The sequence below is a fragment of the Bos indicus x Bos taurus genome, chromosome 3, assembly GCF_003369695.1.
Source record: "Bos indicus x Bos taurus breed Angus x Brahman F1 hybrid chromosome 3, Bos_hybrid_MaternalHap_v2.0, whole genome shotgun sequence".
NCBI classification, from domain to species: domain Eukaryota; kingdom Metazoa; phylum Chordata; class Mammalia; order Artiodactyla; family Bovidae; genus Bos; species Bos indicus x Bos taurus.
The window spans coordinates 22,916,356-22,939,841 of NC_040078.1; the positions used below are offsets into that span (position 1 = coordinate 22,916,356).

General features: G+C 48.7%; 1 long non-coding RNA gene and 7 other non-coding genes across 8 annotated transcripts; 1 reads left to right on the forward strand and 7 right to left on the reverse strand.

The window, feature by feature from the left end:
- Nucleotides 1-972: 972 nt before the first annotated feature.
- LOC113890468 lies at nucleotides 973-1,858 on the reverse strand. The gene is made up of 2 exons (XR_003510499.1): nucleotides 1,769-1,858; nucleotides 973-1,292 (listed from the first exon to the last, which is right to left on the reverse strand). It is a non-coding gene; the product is annotated as an uncharacterized LOC113890468 (long non-coding RNA).
- LOC113890632 lies at nucleotides 1,487-1,650 on the reverse strand. The gene has a single exon (XR_003510587.1). It is a non-coding gene; the product is annotated as a U1 spliceosomal RNA (small nuclear RNA).
- An 8,353-nt stretch (nucleotides 1,859-10,211) lies between the features above and the next one.
- On the reverse strand, nucleotides 10,212-10,285 carry TRNAN-GUU. The gene has a single exon. It is a non-coding gene; the product is annotated as a tRNA-Asn (tRNA).
- Nucleotides 10,286-11,271: 986 nt separating this feature from the next.
- Nucleotides 11,272-11,343, reverse strand: TRNAE-UUC. Its single transcript has one exon. It is a non-coding gene; the product is annotated as a tRNA-Glu (tRNA).
- Nucleotides 11,344-12,232: 889 nt separating this feature from the next.
- TRNAV-CAC lies at nucleotides 12,233-12,305 on the reverse strand. Its single transcript has one exon. It is a non-coding gene; the product is annotated as a tRNA-Val (tRNA).
- A 656-nt stretch (nucleotides 12,306-12,961) lies between these two features.
- On the reverse strand, nucleotides 12,962-13,035 carry TRNAN-GUU. The gene has a single exon. It is a non-coding gene; the product is annotated as a tRNA-Asn (tRNA).
- A 3,458-nt stretch (nucleotides 13,036-16,493) lies between these two features.
- Nucleotides 16,494-16,565, forward strand: TRNAQ-CUG. The gene has a single exon. It is a non-coding gene; the product is annotated as a tRNA-Gln (tRNA).
- Nucleotides 16,566-23,132: 6,567 nt separating this feature from the next.
- Nucleotides 23,133-23,299, reverse strand: LOC113890634. Its single transcript, XR_003510589.1, has one exon. It is a non-coding gene; the product is annotated as a U1 spliceosomal RNA (small nuclear RNA).
- Between the last annotated feature and the right edge of the window lie 187 nt (nucleotides 23,300-23,486).

Genomic DNA, 23,486 nt, shown 5'->3' on the forward strand with positions numbered 1-23,486 from the left:
CTGAAGCTTCAATAGTTTGGCCACCTGATGCGTAGAACTGGTTTTTGGGGGAAAAACCCTAATGCTCAGCTCAGTTCAGTCGCTCAGTCGTGTCCGACTCTTTGCGACCCCATGAATCGCAGCACGCCAGGCCTCCCTGTCCATCACCAACTCCCGGAGTTCACTCAAACTCACGTCCATCGAGTCGGTGATGCCATCCAGCCATCTCATCCTCTGTCGTCCCCTTCTCCTCCTGCCCCCAATCCCTCCCAGCATCAGGGTCTTTTCCAATGAGTCGACTCTTCGCATGAGGTGGCCAAAGTATTGGAGTTTCAGCTTTAGCATCAGTCCTTCCAATGAACACCCAGGACCGATCTCCTTTAGGATGGAGTGGTAGGATCTCCTTGCAGTCCAAGGGACTCGCCAGAGTCTTCTCCAACATCACAGTTCAAAAGCATCCATTCTTCGGCGCTCAGCTTTCTTCACAGTCCAACCCTCACACCCATACATGACCACTGGAAAAACCATAGCCTTGACTGTCAGACGGACCTTTGTTGGCAAAGTAATGTGTCTGCTTTTGAATATGCTATCTAGGTTGGTCATAACTTTCCTAAAAGGAGTAAGCATCTTTTAATTTCATGGCTGCAATCACCATCTGCAGTGATTTTGGAGCCCCCCAAAATAAAGTCTGACATTGTTTCCACTGTTTCCCCACCTATTTCCCATGAAGTGATGGGACCAGTTGCCCATGGTCTTCGTTTTTTGAATGTTGAGCTTTAAACCAACTTGTTCACTCTGCTCTTTCACTTTCATCAAGAGGCTCTTTAGTTCCTCCTCACTTTCTGCCACAAGGGTGGTGTCATCGGCATATCGGAGGTTATTGATATTTCTCCCGGCAATCTTGATTCCAGCTTGTGCTTCTTCCAGCCCAGCGTTTCCCATGATGTATTCTGCGTATAAGTTAAATAAGCAGGGTGACATTTGAAAGCATAAGAAAATGTGAGAACAGGAAATTATACAGTTTCATATACCATCACCGATTCAAAGCCGTGAATTTCAGTAACGTTAGGGTGACGGAGGACTACTTAGAACCTAGCGTCCTTCCAGTTCCAATCTGGGGGAGATCAGACCACTCCGTAAGATTTAATCTATAGTCCGGCGAGATAGAGCTGCGGTTTTTCAGGAATCCTGAAGGAATTACGTGAAAAACGAAGCTGAATGTCGAAGGGGCCAGGTCATTGCAGTGGGGCACTTCAGAGGACTGTCCGATAGTCCACAAGGGAAAAAAAACAAACCACTCTAACCAACTAGCCCTGCAAAAAAAAAAACAGTCCTTTGGAACACTCACCGAAAAAGAATAACATATGAACCCTACTTAACCTCATAAACGTAAATAACAGTTAAGTCACACCAATGGGGTTATTAGCGTACAGCACCATAAAAAGGGCTAAAGATCACTTATTAACACTTAAAAAGCCATAGTCTGACTTTCAGCAACCAAAGAGCACAGGGGAAAGCGCGAACGCAGTCCCCCACTACCACAAATTATGCAGTCGAGTTTCCCACATTTGGGGAAATCGCAGGGGTCAGCACATCCGGAGTGCAATGGATAAGCCTCGCCCTGGGAAAACCACCTTCGTGATCATGGTATCTCCCCTGCCAGGTAAGTATGAGTTGCCCGCCTGCCGCCCCACCGCAACCTCAGACGCCCTGCACTGTACACACACGCTCACTTTCCTCCCCGCATCCCCGACCCTTCTTGGACCTTCCACACAGCGCACCCACGCACTTTCAAGCAGAAACTCCTCAGTTCTCTCCCACGCCACGGGAGACCGTATCGTGTTTCAGCACCAGCTGACGGCCCAGCAGCCCCTGCGCTCGGGTATCTACATACGACACGCCTCGTCCGTGACGTCACGGGAAGCCCTCCAGCCCACGCCCCGCCCTAGGCCCCGCCTCCCTCCTCCCACGCCGTCCGGCCCGGCCAACCGGCCGGCGGGCGCCCTCTGGGGGAAGCGACGTCCGCCTCCCGCTCCTGTTCTCCCACCCGCTACGTGTTTGGGACCCGGCGCGCTCGGCTGCCTGCCTTAACTTTTGTCCTGCCCAGCCCCGGTCTGGCGGTCGGCTGAAGCCTGTACACCTTTTTTCAAATAACGGCGTTCAGCGGGGAGAACAGAACATTTAGCAGTCCAGGGGAAACCGGTTCCTTTCAAATCCAGTTGTCTTTGTGATGTAGTGTTGTGTGTATGTCTAGTAAAACGCATTAGGCGTCACGACTGGCCGTGAACTCAGTTCCATTCGTGAAAATTGGGTCATTCACCAGAAATTTCATTCATTTTATTTCCAGCTTCAGGTGTGGTTTTGACTCTGAACAGATTTTAACACCTGTCTGTATCCTCTGTCTTACTGAGACAGGCTGGGACCTGGGACCCTTTGCTGCAATGTTTGCACCTGGACAAACTGAGGCAGAAATTCCATGCGCCCCACGCTGAGCAGCTGGAATCTGTCTCCTGTGGACAGATACTCCAGACTAAGGACAGGGGCTTCCCTAGTGGTCCACTGGCTAAGATTCCACACTTCCCAGTGCCTGGGGCCGGAGCTGGATCCCTGGTCAAGGAACTAGATCCCACCTGGGACAACTAAGAGTTTTCATGCTGCAACTAAATATCCCATGTACCTCTAAAGCTTCTTTAAGATAAGGATATCAGGAGGAGCAAGGAAGAGCTGAGTCCCGCTTGGATAGAAATAAAGAGACCACGTATTTCGTATTTTTGAGGTCAAGGAGATCTTTGCAGACTATCCATGCCTACAAAGCTTTTTCCTGGGTCAAAAAGGAGGTAGACGGAGCCACCCCTTAATAGGTGGTGTTAACCTCGCCCTAGGCCTCTGCGCCCGGAAGAAATGTCCTATATAAGTGATCTGAATCACCTCTCTGATACACTCCTTCTCGTTAAGGAGGACACACACACCCTTTCTCTCTGAGTGTGTCTCTCTGCCTTGCTTCTGTCTTAAATAAATTGTGTATCCGTGTGCCCTCCAACTTGTGCTGTGGCTCTAATAATGCACTTTGTACCTGTCTTTTCAGCTTTTGTCGCTTTAAGAAATTCAGTTTTCAATGAAGGCGCTAGTCAGGCCAACTTTGCTTCTAGCCCTAGCTCTTGATGGACTGGTGGCTAGGATTCCTGGTTTTCACACAGGCTACCCTGGTCCAATTCTTGGACAGGCAACAAAGATCTTGCTTCAGGCCACCACTCACTGCTGTGTCCTTGAGATCCAAATGTCTTCCCCAGCAACAAAATACAAAGAAACAATAGGGGACAAAAAATAACTGCATGTATGCCTTTGGTGGAAATTGTGGACAACAAGATACAAAAAGACCAAAATCCCAACTGTCATCTCCGAAGAACTGGTGCCAAAAACAGGGTGCCCGGAGCAAAAGCAGGGTACTGCACATTCCCCCTGCACACGACACCAGGAAACACACAGGCAAACCCCCTGAGCCAGTCCTGTAGCCTGACCCCTCCACCCACCCCGTGGAAGGAACCAGCACACCATCCCTCCCCCTGCCCCCCACCCAGGGCAAACAAGGGAACCTGTTACTTGTTTTGCTGCAGCAGGGATCCCAATAAAGCCTTACCTGAGTTTCTAGTCTGTCCTCTTATCAATTTCTATCGATTAAGGAAGGCTAAGGGGGTGGTTTAGTCACTAAGTCGTGTCTGACTCTTGTGGCCCCATGGACTGTAGCCTGCCAGGCTCCTCTGTCCATGGGATTCTCCAGGCAAGAATACTGGAGAGGGTTGCCATTTCCTTCTCCAGGGGATCTTCCCCACCCAGGAATCGAACCCGGGTCTCCTAAGAACCCTTGATAAATAGATAAGCTGAAAGCCATCAAACAGCTAGTCTGGACTGGTTGATCTGGTGAAGATGACTAATCAGGTAAATATTCTTGGCTACGTGTGGATGCTCCAAAACTTCTTGAATGTTTAGTAGTGAAATGACTGTGGCAAATTTCCGTGTGTCATACCTGCCAGAGTCCTCCCTTTGACACGTCTGAGATAGCTAAGCCTAGTGGAACTACTTTCCTCATCAGGATTTCTCAACTTCACATACCACCCTTTTCCTTGGCTTATAAGTATTTTTTTCTTCCATAATTATTTATTTATTTTAGTTTTGACTGCTGGGTCTCGCTGCTGCGCATAGGCATCTCTCTAGTTGTGGCAATCAGGGGCTTCTCTTTGCGGTAACGTCTCTTGCTACCGGGCACAGGCTCTAGGCCAGCGGGCTCCGTAGGTGTGGCACACAACACATGGAACATTCCCTCACAAGAGATGAAACCTGTGTCCCTGCATCGGTCGGCAGATTCTTAAATATAATTATTGTAATTAATTATTCTTAAAATAACACCACATTTTCTCTTTGACACAGTATTAACAGTTGAAGGTCAACTTAAGATAATGATTGTGAGCAACATATAAATAAGTAATCAGCTATCTGATAGTGAAGGAAAGCCAAAAGTCTGAGGACAGCCAAAATAGCCCAATAAGTATTTCGAGTTTACTTTGCCTCCCAGCCCAGGCCAAAAGAAAAGAATAAGTATCAACATCACATTAGCCATAACCAAGTGGTTTTAGATGTTTGACAAAATGAGGAATAACATGTGTAAAGTTCAAAGCGTATACGCTTCCAAAACGATTACCGGTGCACACCAACCTGAATAACTAGTGAAGCATTACCAAAGATCTAAGGTATGATAAATCACCAGACCACAAAAGGCTTCCTCATGACGTCCATGAAAGAGCTCAGAGTAATCACATACACACACACCCCTCCGAAGAACTGGGTTTGTTTGTTTGGGAAGGAGGGGTATGGGCCTGACTTCTTTCACTCAGCGTAACGTCTATGAGATTTAACCATAGTTTTCAGGTAGTTCTTTGTCTCTGTGTGTGTTCCTTGGAAGAATATATCTCAGTATACTTATCCAGTTGAGGATATTCTGAAATGGTACGATACGAACATTCTCTTATGACTTTTCAAGGACATACACATTTCTCTAGGGCAGCCCATTCCAATAAAATAATGCCAGGGTTGACCTTTAGAATAAAAATTTTAGGGTTTTTCTCCCCAACAAAGTGGGTTGATTCAGAAATAGCAGGGGAATCACAAAGCAGGACAAGCAAACTATGGCAAAAGCATAGGCAAATTGCACACAAAGGAGAAGAAGGAACGTTCTTTGAGAGAGAAAGAGAAAGAAGCTGAGAGGACTTGTTTTGAACCAAAGGACACTGGGGAAAAGTGAAAGATCAGGGTGGTGACAGTTTCTCATTGGCCGAGTTGCTGATATATTGCAGGAGATACAAGGTACATCTTTTTCTGTCCGGGCCTACAACTGATTGTTCTTTCCTATTGATGATTCTTCTGTTTAGGTCTATGATTGACAAGTCTTCCTGTATTTGAACTTGAGTGGTAATCCATGAGAGCTCCCCCTTCTGGTCTCCTGACTCAATTTTAGTGAGGTTTCCCTTTATTAGCATCACACCTGCTGCTGCTGCTGCTGCTAAGTCGCTGCAGTCGTGTCCGACTCTGTGCGACCCCATAGACGGCAGCCTACCAGGTTTCCCCGTCCCTGGGATTCTCCAGGCAAGATCACTGGAGTGGGTTGCCACTTCCTTCTCCAATGCAGGAAAGTGGAAAGTGAAAGTAGGAAGTCACTTGGTCGTGTCCGACTCTCAGCGACCCCTTGGACTGCAGCCTGCCAGGCTCCTCCGTCCATGGGATTTTCTAGGCAAGAGTACTGGAGTGGGGTGCCATTGCCTTCTCCGAGCGTTACACCAGTCACCTGGAATTTAAAGTTTTCAATTACAACCTATTTTAAAAGTTTGTGAGATTTACTGCGTTAAAAAAAAAACAACAAACAAACAAACACTCATCATTACCACGTGTGACACTAGAAACACTACAAGTGTTCGGTAGTTACCCGTGACTTGTACCTGTCTCATTGGACAGCAGAGGTCACATATATAGCAGAGATAAAAGTACGATTTCTGGGCCACAGCACGTGATAGTGTATGTACGACCCTTAGCTGATGCTGCCAAATTCCTCTCCAACTTTGTTGACCTTACTAACACTCCTTTTAGAAATGAAAAAGAATTTACAGTGCTCTCCATCCTGTGAAATTTTGGTATTGTTTGCCTTTTTACTTTTCTTTCTTGAGTTTATTGAGGTGTAATCTACATAGTAAAATCTGCCAACATTAGACTATTTTACACTCTTTACTATGGTATCATATCTCTGCAAAGCTGGATTTTGGTAGTTGCTATGATAGAAAGCAAGTGCCATGCGAAAAAATGGATGCCTAATAAGAAATAAGGTGACGCTTCAAAAAAGTTTGAGAAGCTGTGCAGCGCACAACATTAAGGTTATGATTCTGAAATGTCAGAGCACTAAAAACAACAAACCACTGCACCGAACTTTCGTCAAGGGAACACGTAGTAATATGCCCGGCATCAGCCATATACGAACAAGATATAGAAATATTTGTAAACAACAACAGCATTCCCCAACTAAAGCGGTATTTCTGCTGTCAGCCAATCTACCAGGAAATTAGGACAAATGGAAAGGACAAAGAGAGAACAAACTTGCAGGCAACGAAAGATGATTCGTTCATTAAATCAATTTAATAGAGTCAAAGGAAACTATAGATCATGAATCTGTCATTTAAGCAGACACATGTCGGAACACAAGAATGTTGGAATCATATATTGGTGTATATATGGAATCATATATTAATTACAGGACACCTAAAAATATAAACCAAATATTGTAGGGGGAATGATTGAGTCCTCTGGTGTCTAGAATTGTAACTATTCATTCCCCTTTACAGATATTAGTATATTCAGTATACTTCAAGACATAAATTTAAACTTTTAGAAGTTTAAATACTCATTGGCTATGTTGGCTTATCTGAGCAGTACAACCAGCATAGGAAACTTAGGAAGTCCAATGTAATTCAGATTTTCAACCTAAATAAACCCAAGACTTAAATACTAAAATATTATACCACCATTATTTTCTACACCTTTATAAGATAATCTGAAAATACATATAGAGTTGGTGTTAGACCAAAATGAGAAAAACAATGTAATTATTCTGAGTCGCTTCCATTAAAAAAAAAAAAAAAACGAACATGAGTAAACATTTTGAAGGCCATTATGTAAGTTATTTAAATTGTTTAAAAGTATTAAGAATAATCTGTTATCAATTTCATTCCTTCATGGTTGCTGTTCCAAGTAATCAAGACCATTTACTCAATCTACAGTTAAATCTATTTTTTTTCCTTGTCACAAATTTAGCAACAAAATTTTCCTTATATAAATACCACATGGAAGCATAAACAGTAGAGTATTTTCTCCAGAAAGTCTTCATTTTTTAATTTTACATTTACGGAACTGATTATCACTTTCCTTAAGAGGAGTGACATCTTTAAATTTTGAGAGGCCTAACTTGTCTGTTCTCCCCAGAGTGAGAGAAAGTGTATTGACTTGTTTCTGAGAAAATATATTTAAACAGGGGAAAAAAATACATCAAAGCAGTGGGCCTTGCTTGACTTCCCTGGGGGTACAGTGGATAGGAATCTGCCTGCCAGTGGAGGGGAAACAGGTCCGATCCCTGGTCTGGGAAGATTCCACATGCCACAGAGCAACTAAAACCCTCGAGCCACCGCTACCAAGCCTGTGTGCTGCCACTACTGAAGCCCATGCACCTAGACTCTGTGCTCTGAAACAGGAGAAGCCACTGCAACGAGAAGCCTGCACGCGCCAACTAGAGAGAACCCACACAAAGCAACTAATACAGGGCAGCCAAAAATAAATAAATTTTTTTAAAAATTAGCGAGCCTTATTTAAGGTGAAAGCAGAGTCAATGATGTTTATTAACAACACTTGCCAGTGTGAGAAACAAAATGAAATACAATTAAGCGATATTGGAGGAATCTCACTGAGGAAAATAGGAATTCTGTAATACACTTATGAGTCCCCAGTGTATAAAACTGTGCTTGAAGTCATGGCTAGTCATTCCTTTTTCTTGAGGGCTGAACTTGCTTATGGTTCTGGAAGTATTCAATCTTGATTTGCAGGGTTGTCAGAAGTGTTCACGTTGCTGACTTCATTGCTTCTTTGCAAAGATATGTCTTTTCCTCTGCATTCTGTAGTCTGATTTCAACAATCCTTACCTCACTTGTTGACTATTTTCAGCTATTTAGAAACTTTCATATACCAGTGAAAGAAACTGTCTGTTCCATGCTAAAAATTCAGTATCCTTCCTGTGTTAATCTCTTACGACACTTGTGCAGTGCTTGACTAGGATAGACTGGGCCCACCTGGATTTGACCAAACAGTGGAAAGAGGAGAAGTGGACAACTTCTCACTGGGGCCGTGCCACATCCCAGGAAATACCAGAATCATCAAGACAAGCAGCAATGAAAAAAGCCTCATGGTCCAGTGTAACTGTCTTCTACCTCACAGGGAACGGACCCCTGTCAACCACCACTCAATGTGGATTATCCCCAGAGGTTCACTTCCTAAAATGAGACCAGATTCCCACATTGATAGGAGAAATTGCGGGTATGCGCGCTGAATCGCTTCAGTCGTGTCCAGACCCTGTGCAACCCTATGGACGGTATCCTGCCAGGCTCCTCTGTCAGATGGGATTCTCCAGGCAAGAATACTGGAGTGCGTTGCCGTGCCCTACTCCAGGGGGTCTTCCTGACCCAGGGATCGAACACCATGTAACTTAACATCTTCCGCAATGGCAGGCAGGTTCTTCGCCACTAGCGAGCGCCATCTTATCAGTGATGAACAAATCAGAGAGAGAACATATTTGTCCCCAAACCACACGGTACAAAAACGTCAAAACGCACAGTCTCTGCACATAAGATTTAATAGAAGAACAGCGCAAACAGGAGCCAATGGCTCTAAGGGTCCGGGCCTGAAGCAGGAGCCTGCGAGGGGCAGGATTCCGCGGGCTCTCACGACATGTGAGTTAGCCCATGTGATGGGCTAACTTTTATCAGTTCCCGTTCAGTCGCTCGGTCGTGTCCGACTCTTCCAAAAAATAACCAAACCAAAAAACTGTCAAGGAATAAAGTAAATGGGGTGTTCCGTGGTAACACCCCACTTTATAGGAGGAGGGACAGGCACCGAATTTTCTTTCCTCACGTTAAAAGTGTAACCAAAGTTTGTAAATAAAAGAAGAAAGGGGAGAAGGAAAAAGGCTCTGGGATCAGTGAGAGTCTTCTCTTTGGATAAGTTGCTCGGCAGAAAGAGGCCATCCTGGCCATCTTCTCTGGACCCGGTTGACCAGGTCACCGGACAAAACAATGGACAGTTACTGGAGGACTTTAAAAGTGGTCAGTGACTAACTCTCCACCATAAGCAGTAGAGCACCTCTGTGTAATGCCACAGCGTCCCTCTATTGTCTTTCCCCTTAGTTGGGTCAGGAGGCCACTGCTCCCTTTGTTAGTTAAGAGAATCATAGAGAGATGTATAGAAAAATTGTTGTGTTGCCAAAGTAATTGAAGAAAGGGACACCGAACGACTGGGAAATAATTTGAAATACGACTCAGTCCCGCTTCTGTGGAAGGCAAAGTTGCAGGACTTACCAACTTAAGAAGCATATAAACACTCAAGGAAGCGACTGCACTTCCAGGTTTCTACACTGTGGAAATAAATACCTGCACGAATGGTCAGAAGTGTGAGTACAATAATGATGGTTGCAGCATATCTGTCATCATAAAACCATGAAACCAAATAATACATGAACCATGTAGGAAATGCCTTTCTGAAAAATAATGCAGAGGCTAATGATGACGGTGGGTTCACTGATAACATTATTGACAGAACAATTGCTAAGTGCTGGCCTCCTTTTACAGGTGAAAAACCTGGGGCACATAAGGTATAACTTACTTGTCTAAGTCTATGTACTTGGCAGAATAAAGACTTGACCCCACCAGAAACTGGATCCCTTGATCTGTCTCAGGAGGTCCTGCCTTAGGCAAGTATGAGTGAATAGGAATACACTTGCACTTGCAGAGTACAGGGTGGGAAAGGTGAGGTGGCCCAGACTGGCAGCAGTCCGGACCCCGAATGCAGGAGAGCATATTTTTGTGTGGGCCAAGAACCGCTTGAATGGTCGTCGGCACGGAAAACCTCGAATGGGTTCTAAAACCTCGACCGCCCGTCCCTGGGTGGGCTCGAACCACCAACCTTCCGGTTAACAGCCGAACGCGCTAACCGATTGCGCCACAGAGACAGGACCACACCGGGCCCCCTCGACTCTTTGTGCTGGAGACAAGAATTCCCAGGACGTGCCTCCTGCTCCGCAGAGAAACGGTGCCGGTTCCAAAGCCTCGGGAAAACGGAAAGATGAGAACGGTGAATCACATCGGACCTGAGACTGGGTCAAGACCAGGAGAAGACTACACAAAACACCATTATCCCAGGACAGCCACCCAAGCAGACAATTCCGGAAAGCTCTCGAGAATACTTCCCCTCCCTCTGATGCATCTCCCACCTGGTCCACTCATCCTCCCACCACAGGAAAGAAGGCTTCCCCTTTGTGTTCTGGGCACAGAGAGCCAGGCAAGAGCCAAGGGGGCAGCTGCACTTCCCCATGGGTCTTCCCGAGGCAGGTGGTTCTAGCGCTCAGGCTGACCCAAGACCCCACTGTCCATCAAGACGACCCGGAGGAGTCCGGATAGCAGACGGTCCTGGGGTTGGGGGTGGGGGTGGGGTGGGGTATTCCTACAAGCGCAGAGCATGCCTGGCCTGCACTTCCTGGAGATCCGAATCGAACTCCCCCGGAAGCTTCTCCGCATCCTAAAGAGAATGGATTTCAGGTTTCCATGGAGAGAGTGACAAAGCAAACGTGGGAAAATGTGAACTGTGCGGCTGAGTACAGAATACACGATGTTACTATTCTTGTAACTTGGATGTATGTTTTGGAGGGTTTGGGGTTTGGTTTTGAATGAATCTTTGGAACTCGAGTCCCTGATTCTCTTTGGATGAAAACTCTGTAAGGAAGACTCTGGGTTTCTAACAAGCAGAGAGAAAAGAGTGGAGAGGAGAGCTGGGCAGCCCAGGCTGTTCACTGCATCCGGGGAGTCTCCTCCAGCCTGCCTGATGTCAAGGACCCTGAGGCCGGGACTCAGTGCAGACGCTCTACTGCACTGGACCTTGAAGCAAAAGACAATTCTGATCTGGACAGGAAGACATCGAGGAATGGAGAAGAAAACAGCTTTCCCTGACCGGGAATCGAACCCGGGCCGCGGCGGTGAAAGCGCCGAATCCTAGCCACTAGACCACCAGGGAACCGCGGAGGAAAGTGGACTTGGCTGTCCAGGTGAAAACTGAGAGTGCAAAGATGAAACCAGAGATGCAGAGAACAGGAAAGGAAATGTCCCAGCGCCCCCACGGCTGTATGCAGCTGTGCAAGGCTCGCAGCCCTTCAAATCCCCGTTCCTGGGAGACGCTTCTCGTTCTGAGACCAGGTCACAAACTATCCGGTTGGGTCCCTCCTGGTCCAGCTCTAGCGCTGTGTGCTGCCGAGCCCAGGGCATGCTCTCTTTGTGAACCTCGGTATTCCCTCGAGTCAGGGACTCGACTTGGCTTTCAGCGGGTGATGAGCGGATCCGTCTACCTCCAGATCTCTGACCTGGCTCCGGGGCCTCTCCTGACGACCGCACGGGTACCGGTTCCTTTCCCTCCGCGACCGGCTCAGTTCGTGGAGCCTTAAATTCTTCACTTCCGTGTCTTTGGCTGGAGCCCACGGTGAGACCTTGGTGCGGTCTCTTTTCTTCTACCAGGGAGATAAAACTGCTCCTCAGGTGTTCCGAGGTGGGGGAAAGCAAGTGAGCGTCACGGGAATGAACTCCATGGTTTTCAGAGACAATCTGTGAACACGTGGAGGAGACCCAGGGGCCCGACAGGGAGCCAAGGCTCGGGGTTTCAGGACGTAAGGGTGACTCGAAGTCAGTCTTGTCCTTGCCCGCCCCGGGGATGAACTGGGCCTGGATTCACAGGGACTCGGAGCAGAGAAAGGAGGGCTGCTTGCTAGTGCTGAGTAGACTTCCAGGTGGTCACCAACTCCTCCTACAGCTACGTCCTCTGCTTCACCCCGAGCCTTTGGAACCTTGTGGTTTTGCCAATCAGAAAACAAATCTCGGTAGGAGAGGGCGGGGTGGGAAGAAAATAAGCGGTCTGTTTCCGCCCGGTTTCGAACCGGGGACCTTTCGCGTGTGAGGCGAACGTGATAACCACTACACTACGGAAACAGGACAACCGGTACCGCTTAACACCGTATCCATGAAAACCCGAGGTCCCGCCATCGGTATCTAGACCACCAGTTTTTAACACTCAAACGGGAACCTTGAAGCCCCAGGCTCTCTCAGGCACGGAGACGGCGGCTCCCGAGGGCTCTGCTTTAGGGTTCCTCCTCTCCCCCCAAGTGAGGACCCTCGGGCCCCCACAGGCTGCCTTCGGGTTCCCGCACCCAACCCAGAGTCGTCAGACCCTAAGCTCCGCACCCGATCGCAGGGGTCGCCCACCACCGCCCCTCCCCCCACCTCCCCTCCCCCCCCCCACCTCCCCTCCCCCCCCCCCCCCCCGCCGACTCCCCGGCTCCGGGAAGCCGCAGGGGGTGGGGGGTGCGCCCGAGGCCCAGGAGACCCCGCAGCCCAGCAGCGTGGACGCCGTCCCTCCGCCCCTGCGGACCCGCGCCTCGGTGACCCTTTTCACGGCGCCGGCGGTCAGCGCTCTGGGCTCTCAGGAATGACCGACGCTTCCAATCCACCCGGGACCCGCCCTCCCCGCTGCTCCTTTGCACCTGACTTCTGTGCTCTTTCTCCGCAAGCCGGCTCGCCGCAGCCCTTCTCCGGTGTCCTCTTGGCAAAAGGGAGTCTCTTTGGTGGTCTCTAAAATCTCACCCCACCGTCCCTGGGTGGGCTCGAACCACCAACCTTTCGGTTAACAGCCGAACGCGCTAACCGATTGCGCCACAGAGACAGCACTACAGGCCTTTTCTGGACTCTGTATGGAGTAGACACGTACTCATTCCCAGGGTAAGTCCCCTGCCCCCAGGGATACGGCACCACGTCCTTGCCCCCTACCCGCCACAGATGCCAGCGCCCTCAGAGATACCGGGATCCAGGGTTCGGACCCTCCGGGCCTGAATCGAACGAGATCCAAGGACAGCTGAACACCCGGTGGGCTCCCATGATGGCTCTTCCCGTATCCTCGCCTACACTCAATGAATGAGAGTTTGCCCACCCTGGCAAAGGCCTCCGGGGCCGAGGTTGTGCTTAGGTTTCCTGTGTCCACCAGGCGATTTCCACCAGGACAGAGGTCGTGGGGATGGTCGCCCCGTGTCCGCACGCCCAGGACAGGGTCTGGCACTCACCGGGACGCTCTAGGACTTGGATGAATATACATTGTCGTCTTTAGCCCTTCGTCCCATTAAGACCCCTGAGAATGGAAATACGGAAAAGTTTTCGAAGAGCGAAAAGTTCTTTTGAAATGCCTTTATGCCGGTTGTTAGATTTCGCGGCATCCCGTGAGGCGGGCAACGGAAAGGTCTCGGGTGCTCCGGCTGTGCCCAGCTGGGTAGGCTGCGTCCTGTGGGGTCCACGTGGGAGCGGGAAAGGGCGGGAAGTGAATGCCAAGCTGGGAAGGTGGGTTTGGGAGGAAGGCATTGAGACCTGTCAGGATCTTGGGCAGGGATCCCGAGAGAGGAGCATTGTCCCAGTCCGGTAACAGGGTGGGGAAGGAAGGAAAAAGCTGGTGCCCGCAGGAAAGCAGGAGGCAAGACGAGGAGGGGAGGGGAAAGCTGAGAGGGGAAGGCCAGGGAGGGCAGGATCAAAGAATTTGTGCTTCCACCGGTCCCTGCTCCTTCTCTTGCCTTCTCTCTTCTTCTTGCTCTTCTTCCCATCCCTCCAACTGAGAGATGTTGACACAGCCACATCTGAGAAGAAAGACCCAACGAATCTGTGCTCAGGAGCACAAGCTCTGGGTTGTAAAAATGGTTCTGCCCTGTGTGGCCTTGAACAAATAAAGAAAACTTTGGGTATCTCCCTACTTTCTTGTGCAAAATGGGAGCAATAAGAGCATTCTTCTTCACGCTGCTGTTGTCAGATGTGCCTCGGTTTAGAAACTACTGGATCAATAATGCTATAGGCAGCAAAATCATAAATACTATTATCATAATCCTCTGAATCTTTTGACAACCACGATCCTTATTTATTTTACCTGAAAGTCGCCTTCTGCTTCTAGAAATTTCTGTAAACTGATTGCTCTTGCGGTTTGCTCCGCTGTGGCCAGACCACCCCCTTGATCGCCAGTTCTCTGCTTGCTAGACGGGGACCCATGTGCAGGTTGGAGGAAATGAGAAGAGTACGGAGCGGTGGGGGAAACGAGCCTTTGCGCACCCTTTGGAGAGGCACCCCTCTGGGACCGGTGGGGTCCTCCCACTGCCTTCTTTGGTTTCAAGGGAGCTCCAGGAGGGCAGGGATCTGGTGACGGTCGCTCTTGTGTCCCCTCGCCGAGAACAACTTGAGGGCCTCCTCACTCAGTCTCCCAGAGACCCTCAGAGTGTCCTGCCCAGAGAGCAAGGTATTCGTGCTTCCTGGGATGGTGGGAAATATTCCCGCATCCTCCTCCCAACTGTGGAAATCGGAGGTGGTGGAGGAGCGCTAGCGACAGAAGAAGGAGGTCCAGAAAGACAGGGCGGAATGGGAAGGGAAGGAGCTGCAAACAGGGGATGAGGAGAAAGAGAGCGAGGAAGAAGGGGAGATGAGGAGAAAGAGAGCAAGGAAGAAGGGGAGATGAGAGAGAGGTGGAGCCGTACAAAGGGAGGACCAGGATACAGCGGGAGGACCAGCGAGAGGGAAGCGGCAGTGGAGGAGAGGGAGGAGGAGGAGTTACGTCCCCAGGGTAGTTCCGTTCACTGGCCCCCAGCACAGGCAGCTCCCACCACATCCCCACCAGCTCCTTAGCTCTCAGATCCAACACCCAGGCTTTCGTCCCTCAAAGACCGTCTCTCCACCCATTGCGGTTCTAACCTCATTTGATTTTTCTCCCTGCCCCTTGTGAGAGCCTGCTTCTCTAGGTTTCCTGGCCATTCCGTGATCTGTCAACATACTTTCTGTGCATTTCTTCTGTATCAGCCAGAGACCATTACTGGTCCTTGCACTCATAAACTTTGACCGACCTTCAAGGGCTCCTGGAGGAGCACTTTGTGTTGTTAGTTACCCCTCAGCTTCTTGATTTTCCAAAAGGAAGTTTCATCTTTTCATCCCGGAGCTGTGAACTTCCTCCTCCTAAGAGGAGCCTCCCCTTTGTCTCCTTCCTCCTGTGTCAACCTCTGTTCCAGTCTCTGGGAAACAAATACGTGTCTCCAGGCAACACTGGCCACCTTTCCGACTCCTTTCTTTGGGCTGCAGCTCTCTTCTTCAGATGCTGTTTTTTTTTCTGTTCTGTGTATTGGATGAGGGAAGAAATGGCTCTGGGATAGAATGAAGAAGTAAAGATTATTACTTTGAGACATCATGTGGATGTATACTTGTTATACATGTAAATATTTAGTGTGGTGGTATTTTGTGTACATAAATACTGTCTACACTGTAAGACAACTTGGATACATACCTTCTAAATATGTGTACACTCTTCTTTTTTAAATCGTGCCATTTCTGGATATGTTAAGAAATTGGAATGAAACTGACGTGACCAAGCTCTGACAAGAATCTGTGACTGCTTAAGTGTCAGAGCCCTGCCTCGTGGGCTCCACGACACGTGGTTGATTTTGAGCCACCCCAGGTGCTTTCGGCCTGGTTTGTCTGAGGGTTTTGTGTAAATGTTCATCTTTCCTTATACTGTAAACCTGACAAATTTTGGGAGAAAAGCTTACCCCCCAAATCAGAACTGTATGGAGAAGAAAAGGAGAGTTCTCCTGCCTTCATTTGCGCTCCACACACTTTATATATTACACATAAGAGGCGGAGGCGGCGGCTTTGGAGTGTAATGGGTGCTACAAGAAAGCCAAGGGACCCAGGAGATCCCACCTCCTGCCCTGACGATCACCTGCCCTCTCTGGGCTCTGGGGAAAGGGTGAAGGCAAAGGAAAGGAAAATAACACTCTTATTTGCAGAAATTTTACCTCAGCATGGGACACTCTGGCAAACCGAGGCAGAATATGCGGTTGATGAGGGTGACTTAAGGGGCCCTTCCCTGACCAGAAACCCAGAGTGGAACGTTTACTTCATTTTCTGAGGTGCCAGTGAACTGAGAGATGTCAGTCAAAGGAGAGGAGCAGAGGGAAATCAAAGAGGGATGAACACCAAAGCGGGTCATCCGTATTCAGATCTTGTCGGGTCCTTGGAAGAACTTCCCTGAGATTATGGGTGGGGAGTATGGAGCCTAAAGAAGCAGGTACCCTTCTCTGGCGATGGAAGGAAGTTGGCTTTCAAAGGGGTTCCATGGTGTAATGGTGAGCACTCTGGACTCTGAATCCAGCGATCCGAGTTCAAATCTCGGTGGGACCTTTCTGTTTAACTACAAGAAGGACACGTTTTACTCCCCTCATAGGACCTGCTTTCCGGCTCCCGCGACCCCCAGCGGCGTAGCTCACACGGACCCTGCGGACAGGTGTGGGACCGACCGGGACCGGGGGCGTCCTCGCTGGGCCCGGGCGGCTCTGCCCATCCCTGGGCATCGGAGGGCCGGCGCCTCTCCTGCTCCCCGCCCCGCCCCCCTCGGCCAGAGGCGCAGCGACCCAGCCAGTGCCGCTCCCTCGTCGGGTCCCCTGGGTCTCGGGGGTAAAAGGCAGAGGCTGCGCCCACCGAGTCCTGCCCCACGAGGGGGCTTCACACCGCACGCCTTGTAACTGCACGGTAGTCCCGGTGCGTAAATGGCGGCGGGGAGGGGCTGCGATGTCGCTGATCAACCAGGATGGCAGCTTTCGGGTGGAAGGTTCCAGACCTGACTGGAATGAACTGTGTTTTATTCAGGCTCTCTATCATTCCGAATATTAATTGATCTTGTCCCAGTTTATTATGATTTTATTCAGAGTTTCTCGCTCCTAAGTCTCCGCTGGGCACGCAAAGCCGCTGTTCGGCCAAGATTTGAACCTTGACTCCTGGAAATCGCGTCCTCTGGTCCCAAGCTCAGCCCGAAAGAGGAGCGGGAGTCGCGGATTCCGGCGTCTGAGGAGACCCCAGGTCCCTGACCCACGGCCGCCCGGCCAGGCTGCTCCGGGGCCGAAGGCGCGACGAGCCGCTCGGAGTCCGCACCCCCGGCCGGGCCCCCTTCGTCCTGCCGGGACTCTGCTCCACCGAGAAGACGCCCCACTTGTGTCCTCTACTGCTCGGGAGAAAAATATGGATGAGGCCCGTGATGGACTTGAAAAGCCAGTGAAAGTGCTCCCTTCGCGGTGCTGAGGAGCATCTCTCTGATGCTTGTATTTTGGAACTTTCAGCGGTTACAAAGGACTCAATGACGCAGCTGTCTTTGGAGGACGGGAAAAGAAAGGTGTGAGGCCGGCGAAAAGATCCGAGGAAGGGCAAGGGCAGGAGAGAAGAGAGGATGAGCCAGAAGGGAGAAAGGGACTGGAAGGGAGAGGAGCGGGCGGGTACCGCGGCGGGGACGGTCGCTGAGTTGGGGCGACCAGAGCGAGCGCCTCACTCTGGAGCAGTTCCCACCCTTTACTGACGCGTCCGGGAACCCGGTTCACCCTCAATCGCAAAGCTGCTGGCCTGGCATTTGTCCTGGCCAAGTTTCCTTCGCGGGTTCCGTGCGGAGCCGGTGAGGTGGGCTGTGCAGAGTCTGCAGGTGAGTGGAAGTCCTGGCGGCTGCTTTGGGGATGACTGGCGGGCAGGGAACCGCACACACTCCACTTTTCCCCTTTGCAGGCCGGTCTGCAGGGCCTGGGGTGGGAAACTGGAAAACCGGAGCGTCAGTATTTATTTAGAGATAAGGAGATAAATAGCCAAACAGTTGGTTACCTGAACCGAAAGTGTTTATTCTTGGAAAAAAAAGAAATGTGGGATGGGATCAGGGTCCACTTTCTCCCATAACAAGTTTTGGGGCATATGTAATTGACTTTCTCCCTCTCTCTCTCTCTCTCTCTCTCTGTGTGTATATATATATATATATATATATATATATATATATATATAACTGTATATAATATATATGTACATATATTACTGCATATAATGTATACCTATCTATTATATGAGTAAAACTCACTGCTTGTGTGTCCAACTTAAATTTTTATGTAATTATATGTGCCAAGCTTTTAAAATTTTGGGTCTAGTACCATGTGTAGGAATGTTTTCCACTGTAAAACCGTAAAAAAAAAAAAAAAAAAGGATGGGGGGGCATTCTCGAAGCAAGCAATTGGACCATTAGTCCCCCTTTGATGAGCTGATCACATGAGGTGGTAAACAAACTGGCAGATCCTCTCAGCCCAGGAGGTCACTGCTTTCGTCTCTCTAGGAAGGTTCACAGTCACTGAAAAGTGTCAGTAACAAATAAAATCACACCCAATCTTTATGCAGTGTTGCTCCCAAAATGCAAGAGCTTACACCCAGTGAAGACATGCAAAGCGCCAAGTGCCCAGGCATGGTCTACAAGTTTTAAGTGGGTTTACTCACTTAATCCTTTCAAAAGGCTTGCATCATGTCATCATCCTCATTTCACATATGAGGAACCTGAGACATAGAAAGGTTAAGTAACTTGTCAAGTCAGTCAGTGAGTGGGATTTGAAAGCAGGAATTTGAACTGAAGCCTTCCTGGCTCCACAGGATATCCTACCAAAGAGGAACACAAACCGTAAAGATGCTTGACAAGAAATTTAAGTCCGTATATTTCTTTTGAAAAAACACCCAAGAGGAGTCACGTAACAGGCATTCAGTTCAGTTGCTCAGTCGTGTCCAACAGGCTTCCCCGTCCATCGCCAACTCCCGGAGCTTGCTCAAACTCAAGTCCATCCAGCCAGTGACGCCATCCAACCATCTCGTCCTCTGTCGTCCCCTTCTCCTCCTGCCTTCGATCTTTCCCAGCGACAGGGGCTTTTCCAGCGAGTCAGTTCTTCGCATCAGGTGGGCAAAGTATTGGAGCTTCCACTTCAGCATCAGTCCTTCCGAAGAATATTTGGGGCTGATTTCCTTTACGATTGACTGGTTGGGTCTCCTTGCAGTCCAAGGGACTCTCAAGAGTCTTCTCCAACACCACCGTTCAAAAGCTTCAGTTCTTCGGCACTCTGCTTTCTTGATGGTCCAACTCTCACATCCATACACGACTACTGGAAAAACCATAGCTTTGACTAGACAGACCTTTGTTGGCCACTGCTGAGTGTTCCAAATTTGCCGGAATAATGAGTGTAGCACTTTCACGGCATCATCTTTTAGGATTTGAAATAGCTCAGCTGGAATTCCATCACCTCCACTAGCTTTGTTCGTAGTGATGCTTCCTAAGGCCCACTTGACTACACACTCCAGGATGTCCGGCTCTAGGTCAGTGATCACACCATCGTGGTTATCTGGGTCATGAAGATCTCTTTTGTATAGTTCTTCTGTGTATTCTTGCCACCTCTTCTTAATATCTTCTGCTCCTGTTAGGCCCATACCGTTTCTGTGCTTAATTGTGTCCATCCATGCATGAAATGTTCCCTTGGTAGCTCTAATTTTCTTGAAGAGATCTCTAGTCTTTCCCTGAGGAAGGCGTTCTTATCTCTCCTTGCTATTCTTTGGAACTCTGCATTCAGATGGGTATATCTTTCCTTTTCTCCTTTGCCTTTCGCTTCCTTTCTTTTCTCAGCTATTTGTAAGGCCTCCTCAGACAACCATTTTGCCTTTTTGCATTTCTTTTTCTTGGCGATGGTTTTGATCACTGCCTCCTGTACAGTGTTACGAACCTCCGCCCACAGTTCTTCAGGCACTCTGTCTAAATATATGTATGTAAGAAAATAAGCTGCCACCCGTAGTCCCGACCCCCGGAATTAACTACTGTTATTCTAAGTTTTGGCAAAACATATATATGCTTAGTTTATAAAATTAAAATGATGCAGAAAATACAAATATGTAAAACTTTGAGACATGTTAAATTCAAAAATAACTTCTGTTAAGGTAGTTACATATTGACGGAGTCATTTCGGTATATCAACAGAGAGGAAAAAAATACATCGTAGCTCAGTTGGTAAAGAATCTGCCCGCAATGCAGGACACCCGGGTTTGATTCCTGGGTCGGGACGATCCCCTGGAGAAGGAAATGGCAACCCTCTCCAGTATTCTTGCCTGGAGAATCCCATGGACAGAGGAGCCTGGCAGGCTACAGTCCACGGGGTCACAAGAGTTGGACACGACTTAGTGACTAAACCACCACCATACTTTTATAAAATAGAGCTCTTATAGATTCTATTTTTAAGCATTCAACTTAATAGTGCATAAATTTCATGGAAGAAAAATAAAGAAAAATGAAGAAATTGTTGAACTTTCAATTAAATTGTCTACACGAGAGATGCTTTTCTGAAAGGATTCCCTAAGGCTTATAATAATAATTTAATTAAGACATTAAATTTGGGAATGATTCTTCTCATTACTTTTAAAAATCAAACGTCTTAAGGTATAATTTGAAAATAATACAACGCATCCATTTCAAGTTTGATGACTTTTGACAAACGAACGTACCCATGGAACCACTATCCTGTTCAAGGAAAAAGAATATCTCCAGAAGTCCAGACTGTCCTCTGTGCCCCTTTGCAGTCAGTCCCCCTGCGGCTCCCTGACGCAGGTCATCAGTGATCTCGGTCCTGTCTCTGTGGATCGATTTTTCAGTTCTCGAAATTCACATAAATGGAACCACAGAGTATGTTCTTTTCCCCTCACTCAGCATGATGCGTTTGAGAGTAATCCAGACTGTTGCCATGTATCAGGTATTTGTACCACTTTAGCGAGGAGTACTATTCCTTTGAGTGAATATGTCACAATCCTATATATCTATTCACCTCATGATGGACATTTGAAATGTTTTCAATTTGGGGACTATTACGAACAAAGCTGCTACAAGCAAGTCCCTTTTTGTGGGCTTATGCTTTACAAATTCCATTTACATTTTTAAAATTCTTTAATACGAATTTACTTTGAATGGATGTTACATTCACAAAGACAATTTATTGCAGAGTTACAAGTTCATCTTTGATTGTTTCCTATCAGGACATAATCCATTCAAAGTAATATAAGCCACAGGTGTATTTTTGATTATCCCATTTAATCTACACAAGAACTTTATGAAGTACTTTATGACTATTACTTTCATATGACACTTGCAAAATTGGCCTAGCAAATGGGAGTCGGCCCAAGGTCAAACCGGAAGGCCAGTGGTGGCAACATGATTGAAAAGGAGGCCCCACCCCGCACCCCCCGGAAGCTGCGTTCCTAACTGCAGACCCACCCCCAATGTCTTCCTAATAACCTCGGTGTGTCTGACAGGCCTGGAAACCAATACCCAAGCCGGTCCTCCTCACGGTATTGTTTACTGATCGGCTTCTTTGGGTCAGAAACTCCTCCATCAGGGGTCCAGAGCCTAACGGCGTGCACAACCTTGAGGGTGAGGAAATCTGTTAAACACTCCTGAAACCGGTTTTCTCATCGGTTCAGTTCAGTCGCTCATTCGTGTCCGACTCTTTGCGACCCCATGAATCGCAGCCCGCCAGGCCTCCCTGTCCATCACCATCTCCCGGAGTTCACTCAAACTCACGTCCATCGAGTCGCTGATGCCATCCAGCCATCTCATCCTCTGTCGTCCCCTTCTCCTCCTGCCCCCAATCCCTCCCAGCATCAGAGTCTTTTCCAACGAGTCAACTCTTCGCATGAAGTGGCCAAAGTACTAGCGTTTCAGCTTTAGCATCATCATTCCTTCCAAAGAACACCCAGGGCTGATCTCCTTCAGAATGGACTGGTTGGATCTCCTTGCAGTCCAAGGGACTCTCAAGAGTCTTCTCCAACACCACAGTTCAAAAGCATCAATTCTTCGGCGCATCAGTAAGCCACTAAAAATTAACCTTGGTCTTGGTGCAGATATTTCATATTTGAGCAAGGAAATCTCCCGCTGTTGGGGAGATAGAGTAGGATGTTCTACTTTCACTTTCAATGATCTAGATCCTCGATCTGCATCCTGTGTGCTTTTTGGTTAGTTTTCTTTGCATCACCCCACTCCCAGCACCTCCTCCGATCTCAGAGGCTTCTTGGGGCTGAGCGGATGGACGCGTGCGGTCCCCGAGGCAGCCACGAGGGGGAGGACAGCCCTTCCCGCCATGGTCCGCCTTTTCTGTTTGGCCCAGTGGTTTCTATTTGCCAGCAGGACTTTGTGAATCAGAAGTGAGCACAACACATCCTGAGAAAGGGGTTGTCGAATAGCCCACAAAACTGCCGACAACTCGACCTGGGGTTTTCTTCTAATCTGTAGTTCAATGTTTTCACATAGGAAGAAAAGGAAAACTACTTTTGACCGAAAGAAAAGAACAAAACAGAACAAAAAAACGTTAGGTGCGACTTCTACTGCAATTAAGAAGGGATGTTAAGGAGGTTTCCTAGTTTGCCAACTACTGAAGCATTTCAGGTGCACAATCGAGGCTGAAACAGACGTACGGCTTTCTGACTGGGAAGGTAACAGGAGAAGGCCTAGAGAGAAAAGGCGGGGGTGAAGAGAGAACTGGATCCAGACACGCGAAGAGGCCGCTTGGGTGAGAAGGGTGGGGTGGGATGGTATTTAAGCACTATCTCCAGGAAAGACTAGTGCGTGCAAAGTAAGCAAGGCAACTGACCACGCAAGACCTGAAGCCTCCGAAAGCAGGACACGGGTGGAAAACAGGTAGTAGCAGAGCCGCCCAAGACCGGCAGACTTCGAGAAGTCCGCCACGCGGCGCCATCCTGATTTCGTGGGCCTAGCCCAGAAACGGACCTCTCTGGCTGTATCTCGCGCCTCAGGAAAGTCTCTCGACAAGCGAAAAGACGGTCCTGGTACTCTTTATTGAGCAACCACATTCAACAACACTCCTAAGGTTACAACTACAGACCACTGTTACCTGCTTTTAGCCACAAAGAATAAACCAGGGGAAAGCGCGAACGCAGTCCCCCACTACCACAAATTATGCAGTCGAGTTTCCTCCCACATTTGGGGAAATCGCAGGGGTCAGCACATCCGGACTGCAATGGATAAGCCTCGCCCTGGGAAAACCACCTTCGTGATCATGGTATCTCCCCTGCCAGGTAAGTATGAGTTGCCCGCCTGCCGCCCCACCGCAACCTCAGACGCCCTGCACTGTACACAACACGCTCACTTTCCTCCCCGCATTCCCGACCCTTCTTGGACCTTCACACAGCGCACCCACGCACTTTCAAGCAGAAACTCCTCAGTTCTCTCCCACGCCACGGGAGACCGTATCGTGTTTCAGCACCAGCTGA